At 37.8% G+C, this 9,790-nt stretch overlaps 1 pseudogene; it reads left to right on the top strand.

Annotated features, from left to right (window-relative positions):
• Positions 1-738: 738 nt before the first annotated feature.
• LOC147368307 (olfactory receptor 7C2-like) lies at positions 739-1,692 on the top strand (annotated as a pseudogene).
• The last annotated feature ends 8,098 nt before the right edge of the window (positions 1,693-9,790 follow it).

Below are 9,790 nucleotides of genomic sequence, written 5' to 3'. Positions count from 1 at the left end.
CACTCAAAGGTGATTCCTGTCCACAATTTACTGTACCTTGTTATAGGTCATTTCCCCTTGGGTTTGTATAAGTATATGTCTAATTATAAAATATTTGTATGCTGATTTAATTTCTCAAGGCCAGAAAAGCAGGTCAACTGTCCTCTCATAGCAAGTTTTGAAATTTTATTTTTATTTCCACATGATGGAATTTTTCCTTCTTAATCTTTTGTGAAGAGACATAAATTCTAGCAATGAAGGAAGTATCCCTCATAGAGCAATAGTAGAAAGAATTTTTGTTTAACACTTATTGCCTTTTTACATTTTATTTTATGAACCTTTAATATCCTATGCCTTTTTCTAAATTCATGTATTAATCTTTCTATGATTTACACTTAGGACTTTATAGATTAAATACATTAATTTTTATCAGTCAAATAGATTATTTTTTAAATCCTAATTCTCTCCATAGTATATTCTTATTTATAATTTTTCAACTTATGGTACAATTATTGATCTTATCTCCCCTTATTTCTACCAAATACTTTTTATTCAGAGAGAGCTACTGAACCTAGGAACAGATTTTCCAAGTAGCAATGGCAACCACAATTTGTTACCAAATAGATCAAATTTTTGGCTCCAAATGAATGACGTCTCCCTGGGTTTGGATTAAGGATATTTCTGTCATTCGAAGTAATTATTATCTGGAGTGAATTCTGTGTTTCTTTTCAGCTGATTCTGAACGAACGCGACAGCCACATGGAAATAAACCAAACAAGAAGCTTTCTCCTCCTGGGATTCACAGAGGACCCAGACCTGCAGCCTCTCTTCTTTGGGCTGTTTCTGTCCTTGTATGTGGTCACATTTGCTGGGAACCTGGGCATCATCCTGGCCATCATCTCAGACCCCCACCTCCACACCCCCATGTACTTCTTTCTCTCCAACCTGTCATTTGCAGACATTGGTTTCACCTCCACCACCATCCCAAAGATGCTATGGAACGTCCAGACACAGAGAAAAGTTATCACTTATGAAGGCTGCATCATCCAGATATTTTTTTTCTTTGTGTTTGGATGCCTGGACATTTTAATCCTGAGTGTGATGGCCTATGACCACTTTGTGGCCATCTGTCACCCTCTGCACTATATGGTCATCATTAACCCCTAGGTCTGTGGGACGCTGACTCTGGGTTCCTAGTGCCTCAGTGTCACAAGCTCCCTGCTTGAGACTTTGACTGTCTTGAGGCTGCCCTTCTGCACGAACATGAAGATCCCACACTTTTTTTGTGATCTTCTTGAAGTCCTGAAGCTCACCTGTTCTGACACCCTCATCAATAACGTAGTGGTGTATTTTGGGGCTATTGTTCTAGGTGTTTTTCCTCTCTTTTGGATCTTCTTTTCTTACTCTCTGATTTTCTCCTCCATCCTGAGAATTTCATCAGCCAGGGGCAAGTATAAAGCTTTTTACACCTGTGGATCTCACCTTTTTGTGATTTATTTGTTCTGTAGCACAAGCCTAGGGGTCTACCTCAGTTCTGCAGTCACTTCATCCTCTAGGACAATTCTGGTGGCCTCAGTGATGTACACTGTGGTCACCCCCATGCTGAACCCCTTCATCTACAGTCTGAGGATCAGAGACATGAAGGGGACCCTAGGGAGACTCCTCAGCAGGGCACCATCTCTTAATGATGGGATTGTTTTAGGACTCTCATAAGTAGCAAGGGTCAAACCATTGGTCGGCATTTTTCACAATCTTGGATATATCTAAACATTAGCTTAATTTTTCTAGTTCTGTAATCACTATATCTTACTGTGCCTTGACTTTGACTATATTTAAAGATGGTGAATTATTTTTCTGGGGCTGTTATGCAAAGTACCATAAATCAGTTGGCTTAAATAACAGAAATTTATTGCCTCACAGTTCTAGAGACTAAAATTCTGAAAACAAGGGGTAAGCAGGGTCCATTCATCCTGAAGCTGTGATCAAAAACCTGGTCCATACCTAGCTTTTTTTAGTTTGTTTTCTGTAGTTTTCTAGTTTCATACAATTATGGTCAAAGAAAATGCTTGATGCAATTTCTGTTCTCTTAAATTGATTGAGGGTGTTTTGTGACCTTGTATGTGATCTATCCTGGAGATCATTTCATCTCCATTGGATAGAATTTCCTCTAGATAGCAATTTAGTTCAATTGGCCTATTGTGTCATTTAGGCCCACTGATACCTTATTGATTTTCTATCTGGATAATCTTCCCATTGGTGGAATTGAGTGTTAAAATTCTCTGCTATTATTGTATTATTGCCAGTTTCTCCCTTCATGTCTGTTAGTATTTGCTTTAAATATATAGGTGCCCCTATATTAGGTATGTGTATGCTAACAACTGTAATATCCTCATCTTGTAACCATCCCTTCATCATTATAGAATGTCCTTCTCTGTCTTTTGTTATAGCCTTTGTTTTAAACTCTATTATGTCTTACATGAGTAGAGCTACCCCTGCATTCTTGTTGTTTGCATTTGCATTAACTATCTTTTCCATCCCTTCACTTTCAGTCTGTTTGTGTCTTTAGCCCTGAAGTGAGATTTTGTAGGCAGCTTACTGAAGGACTTTTTTCCAACCAGCCACACTATGTTTTTTTATTGGAACGTTTAGTGCATTGGTACGTAAATATTGATAGCTATGTACTTATTGCTATTTTATTCCGTGTTTTTCAGTTGTTTTCATACTTGTTCTCTGTTCATTTCTTCTTTTTGTTTCTCCTGTTGTGATTTGATGAGTTTATTTAATGGTATACTTGGGTTCCTTCCTGTTTTATTTTTGTTAATCTCCTATAGGTTTTTGGGTTTGTGTTTACCATGATTTCATATTTCTTCACTCATAATTATATCTACTTGAATAAGATGATAGTCATTTAAGTTCAAACATATTTTAAATATTTACATTTTTATGCTCCTATACCCCACATGTTGTGTTTTTATGTCATATGTTACATATTCATGCTTATCTCTTTACTGTCTAATATAGTCATCAGTTCAGTTCAGTTCAGTCACGCAGTTGTGTCTGACTCTTTGCAACCCCGTGAATCGCAGCACACCAGGCCTCCCTGTCCATCACAAACTCCCAGAGTTCACTCAAACTCATGTCCATCGAGTCAATGATGCCATCCAGCCATCTCATCCTCTGTCGTCCCCTTCTCCTCCTGCCCCCAATCCCTCCCAGTATCAGAGTCTTTCCCAATGAGTCAACTCTTTGCATAAGGTGGCCAAAGTATTGTAGTTTCACTTCAGCATCAATACTTCCAGTGAACACCCAGGACTGATCTCCTTTAGGATGGACTGGTTTGATCTTGCAGTCCAAGGGACTCTTAAGAGTCTTCTCCAACACCACAGTTCAAAAGCATCAATTCTTCAGCACTCAGCTTTCTTCATAGTAAAAATTTCACGTCCATACATGACCGCTGGAAAAACCATAACCTTGACTACATGGACCTTTTTTTGACAAAGTAATGTCTCTGCCTTTCAATATGCTATCTAGGTTGGTCATAACTTTCCTTCAGAGAGTAAGCGTCTTTTAATTTCATGGCTACAGTCACCATCTGCAGTGATTTTAGACCCCCCAAAAATAAAGTCTGACACTGTTTCCAGTGTTTCCCCATCTATCTGCCATGAAGTGATGGGATCAGATGCCATGATCTTCATTTTCTGAATGTTGAGCTTTAAACCAACCCTTTCACTCTCCTCTTTCACTTTCATCAAGAGGTTTTTTTGTTCCTATTCACTTTCTGCCATAAGGGTGGTGTCATCTGCATATCTGAGGTTATTGATACTTCTCCTGGCAATCTTGATTCCAGCTTGTGGTTCTTCCACCCTAGCGTTTCTCATGATGTATTCTGCATATAAGTTAAATAAGCAGGGTGACAATATACAGCCTTGACATACTCCTTTTCCTATTTGGAACCAGTCTATTGTTCTATGTCCAGTTCTAACTGTTGCTTCCTGACCTGCATATAGGTTTCTCAAGAGGCAGGTTAGGTGGTCTGATATTCCCATCTCTTTCAGAATTTTCCACAGTTTATTGTGATCTACACAGTCAAAGGCTTTGGTATAGTCAATAAAGCAGACATAGATGTTTCTCTGGAACACTTTTGCTTTTTCAATTATCCAGCAGATGTTGGCAATTTGATCTCTGGCTCCTCTGCCTTTTCTAAAACCAGCTTGAACATCTGGAAGTTCACATTTCACGTACTGCTGAGGCCTGGCTTGGAGAATTTTGAGCATTACTTTACTAGCATGTGAGATGAGTGCAATTGCGTGGTAGTTTGAGCATTCTTTGTCATTGTTTTTCTTTGGGATTGGAATGAAAACTGACCTTTTCCAGTCGTGTGGCCACTGCTGAGTTTTCCAAATTTGCTGGCATATTGAGTGCAGCACTTTCACAGCATCATCTTTCAGGATTTGAAAGAGCTCAACTGGAATTCCATCACCTCCTCTTGCTTTGTCCATAGTGATGCTTTCTAAGGCCCACTTGACTTCACATTCCAGGATGTCTGGCTCTAGGTGAGTGATCACACCATCATAATTATCTGGGTCATGAAGCTCTTTTTTGATGTTTTCTCTATTTCTTTGCATTGATCATTGAGGAAGGCTTTCTTATCTCTCCTTGCTATTCTTTGGAACTCTGCATTCAGATGCTTATATCTTTCCTTTTCTCCTTTGCTTTTCACTTCTCTTCTTTTCACAGCTATTCGTAAGGCCTCCTCTGACAGCCATTTTGCTTTTTCACATTTCTTTTCCATGGGAATGGTCTTGATCCCTGTCTCCTGTACAATGCCATCATAATTACTTTTAAATATATTTGTCTTTTAATCTGTGTACTGATTATTTAAGTAATCTTTAATCCTTACTATGTATTTGCCTTTCCTAGTGGAATTTTCCCTTTCCTATAGATATTTCTTTTATATTTAGAGAAGACTACACCTTTTCTTTTAGGGTAGGTTTCCTATTGATGAAATATTTCCATTTTTACTTGTCTGAGAACTTCTTTGTCTCTGCTTCTATTTTAAATGATGATCTTCCAGGGTAGGAGATCCTAGGTTGCAGGGTTTTCCCTTTCAGTATTTTGAATGTATCAGGTCACTCTCTTCTGGCCCGCAAAGTTTCTACAGATAAATCAGTTGATATGTATAATCCCTTATATATGACTCTGTTTTTCTCTTGCTGCCTTTAAAATTCTTTCTTCATCTATCTTTTCCCAGTTTGATTATAATATATCTTAGTGTAGGTCTGTTTGGCCTCATCTTGCTTTGGGACCCACTGTGCTTCCTATACTTGGATATCTGTTTCTTTCTTAAGTTTGGGAAGGTTTTAGTCATAATTTCTTCAAATACCTTTTCAATACACTTCTCTCCCTCTTCATTTTCAATCCCTATAATGCAAATGTTGGCACAATTGAAATCATCCCAGAGATCTCATATGTTGCACGATTTTTTTGTTTCTTTTTGTTTGCTCTTATGATTAGATAATCTCCACTATTCTATCTTCCAAATCACTTATGCATTCTTCTGTGTCATTCAGTATGCCCTTCATTTCTTCTAGAGTGCTTTTTATTTTAAATATTAAATTATCTAGTTTTTATCAGGTCTTCTTTATACTTTTGCTGTTGTTCAGTCACTCAGTCATGTCCAACTCTTTGTGATCCCATGGACTGCAGCATGCCAGGCTTCCCTGTCCTTCACTATCTTCTGGAGTTTGGTCAAGCTTATGTTCATTGAGTTGATGATGCTATCCAACCATTTCATCATCTGTTGCCCCTTTTTCTTCCTGCTCTAAATCTTTCCCAGCATTAGGGTCTTTTCCAATAAGTCAGCTCTTTGCATCAAGTGGCCAAAGTATTGGAGCTTCATCTTTAGTATCTGCCCTTCTATTGACTATATAGGGTTGATTTCCTTTAGGATTGACTGGTTTTATCTCCTTGCTGTCCAAGGGACTCTCAAGATTCTTCTTTAGCACCACAGTTCAAAAGCATCAGTTCTTTGGTGCTCAGCCTTTTTTATAGTCCCACTCCCACATCTGTACATGACTACTAGAAAAACCATAGCTTTGACTATACAGAGCTTTATATCTTTGGGTCTATGCTAAGTCACTTCAGTCATGTCTGACTCTTTGAGACCCTACAGACTGTAGCTCACCAGGGTCCTCTTCCATGGCATTCTCCAGACAAGAATACTGAAGTGGGCTGCCATTTCCTCCTCTAGGGGGTCTTCCCAGGGATTGAACCCACATGTCTTATGTCTTCTGCATTGGCTGGTGGGTTCTTTGCAACTAGTGCCACCTGGGGACTTTTAGTTCCTTATTCAATTAATCTGTGTTTAGGTTAATTATTTTCCCTAATTCATGTTTATTATCAATATATTTTTATTACAAATGTTTTGAATTCGAGGAGGAGGAGCCAAGATGGCGGAGGAGTAGGACGGGGAGAACACTTTCTCCCCAACAAATTCATCAAAAGAGCATTTAAACGTCGAGTAAATTCCACAAAACAACTTCTGAATGCCGGCAGAGGACATCAGGCACCCAGAAAAGCAATCCAACTCTTCGAAAGGAGCACGAATGAACAAAGAGAAGAAATACAGCTCCACCCATCAGAACACCAACACAAGCTTCCCTAACCAGGAAACCTTGACAAGCCATCTGTACAAACCCACACACAGCGAGGAAAAGCCACAATAAAGAGAACTCCACAAACTGCCAGAATACAGAAAGGACACCCCAAACTCAGCAATTTAAACAAGATGAAGAGACAGAGGAATAGCCAGCAGATAAAGGAACAGGATAAATGCCCACCAAACCAAACAAAAGAGGAAGAGATAGGGAATCTACCTGATAAAGAATTCCGAATAATGATAGTGAAATTGATCCAAAATCTTGAAATTAAAATGGAATCACAGATAAATAGCCTGGAGACAAGGATTGAGAAGATGCAAGAAAGGTTTAACAAGGACCTAGAAGAAATAAAAAAGAGTCAATATATAATGAATAATGCAATAAGTGAAATTAAAAACACTCTGGAGGCAACAAATAGTAGAATAACAGAGGCAGAAGACAGGATTAGTGAATTAGAAGATAGAATGGTAGAAATAAATGAATCAGAGAGGATAAAAGAAAAACGAATTAAAAGAAATGAGGACAATCTCAGAGACCTCCAGGACTATATTAAACGCTACAACATTCGAATCATAGGGGTTCCAGAAGAAGAAGACAAAAAGAAAGACCATGAGAAAATACTTGAGGAGATAATAGTTGAAAACTTCCCTAAACTGGGGAAGGAAATAATCACCCAAGTTCAAGAAACCCAGAGAGTCCCAAATAGGATAAACCCAAGGCGAAACACCCAAAGACACATATTAATCAAATTAACAAAGATCAAACACAAAGAACAAATATTAAAAGCAGCAAGGGAAAAACAACAAATAACACACAAGGGAATTCCCATAAGGATAACAGCTGATCTTTCAATAGAAACTCTTCAAGCCAGGAGGGATTGGCAAGACATACTTAAAATGATGAAAGAAAATAACCTACAGCCAAGATTATTGTACCCAGCAAGGATTTCATTCAAGTATGAAGGAGAAATCAAAAGCTTCTCAGACAAGCAAAAGCTGAGAGAATTCTGCACCACCAAACCAGCTCTCCAACAAATACTAAAGGATATTCTCTAGACAGGAAACACAAAAATGGTGTATAAATTCGAACCCAAAACAATAAAGTAAATGGCAACGGGATCATACTTATCAGTAATTACCTTAAATGTAAATGGGTTGAATGCCCCAACCAAAAGACAAAGACTGGCTGAATGGATACAAAAACAAGACCCCTACATATGTTGTCTACAAGAGACCCACCTCAAAACAGGGGACACATACAGACTGAAAGTGAAGGGCTGGAAAAAGATTTTCCATGCAAATAGGGACCAAAAGAAAGCAGGAGTAGCAATACTCATATCAGATAAAATAGACTTTAAAACAAAGGCTGTGAAAAGGGACAAAGAAGGTCACTACATAACGATCAAAGGATCAATCCAAGAAGAAGATATAACAATTATAAATTTATATGCACCCAACACGGGAGCACCGCAGTATGTAAGACAAATGCTAACAAGTATGAAAGGAGAAATTAACAATAACACAATAATAGTGGGAGACTTTAATACCCCACTCACACCTATGGATAGATCAACTAAACAGAAAATTAACAAGGAAACACAAACTTTAAACGATACAATAGACCAGTTAGACCTAACTGATATCTATAGGACATTTCATCCCAAAACAATGAATTTCACCTTTTTCTCAAGCGCACATGGAACCTTCTCCAGGATAGATCACATCCTGGGCCATAAAGCTAGCCTTGGTAAATTCAAAAAAATAGAAATCATTCCAAGCATCTTTTCTGACCATAATGCAGTAAGATTAGATCTCAATTACAGGAGAAAAACTATTAAAAATTCCAACATATGGAGGCTGAACAACACCCTGCTGAATAACCAACAAATCACAGATGAAATCAAAAAAGAAATCAAAATTTGCATAGAAATGAATGAAAAAGAAAACACAACAACCCAAAACCTGTGGGACACAGTAAAAGCAGTCCTAAGGGGAAAGTTCATAGCAATACAGGCACACCTCAAGAAACAAGAAAAAAGTCAAATAAATAACCTAACTCTACACCTAAAGCAACTAGAAAAGGAAGAAATGAAGAACCCCAGGGTTAGTAGAAGGAAAGAAATCTTAAAAATTAGAGCAGAAATAAATGCAAAAGAAACAAAAGAGACCATAGCAAAAATCAACAAAACAAAAAGCTTGTTCTTTGAAAGGATAAATAAAATTGACAAACCATTAGCCAGACTCATCAAGAAACAAAGGGAGAAAAATCAAATCAATAAAATTAGAAACAAAAATGGAGAGATCACAACAGACAACACAGAAATACAAAGGATCATAAGAGACTATTATCAACAATTATATGCCAATAAAATGGACAACGAGGAAGAAATGGACAAATTCTTAGAAAAGTACAACTTTCCAAAACTCGACCAGGAAGAAATAGAAAACCTTAACAGACCCATCACAAGCACGGAAATTGAAACTGTAATCAAAAATCTTCCAGCAAACAAAAGCCCAGGTCCAGACGGCTTCAAAGCTGAATTCTACCAAAAATTTAGAGAAGAGCTAACACCTATCCTGCTCAAACTCTTCCAGAAAATTCCAGAGGAAGGTAAACTTCCAAACTCATTCTATGAGGCCACCATCACCCTAATACCAAAACCTGACAAAGATCCCACAAAAAAAGAAAACTACAGGCCAATATCACTGATGAACATAGATGCAAAAATCCTAAACAAAATTCTAGCAATCAGAATCCAACAACACATTAAAAAGATCATACACCATGACCAAGTGGGCTTTATCCCAGGGATGCAAGGATTCTTCAATATCTGCAAATCAATCAATGTAATACACCACATTAACAAATTGAAAAATAAAAACCATATGAGTATCTCAATAGATGCAGAGAAAGCCTTTGACAAAATTCAACACCCATTTATGATAAAAACTCTCCAGAAAGCAGGAATAGAAGGAACATGCCTCAACATAATAAAAGCTATATATGACAAACCCACAGCAAACATTATCCTCAATGGTGAAAAATTGAAAGCACTTCCTCTAAAGTCAGGAACAAGACAAGGGTGCCCACTTTCACCATTACTATTCAACATAGTTTTGGAAGTTTTGGCCACAGCAATCAGAGCAGAAAAA

The sequence above is a fragment of the Bos grunniens genome, chromosome 7 (assembly GCF_055505025.1).
Source record: "Bos grunniens cultivar Pamir isolate PY7600 chromosome 7, Bosgru_T2T1.0, whole genome shotgun sequence".
NCBI lineage: Eukaryota > Metazoa > Chordata > Mammalia > Artiodactyla > Bovidae > Bos > Bos grunniens.
This window is presented reverse-complemented; position numbering and strand designations above follow the sequence as displayed.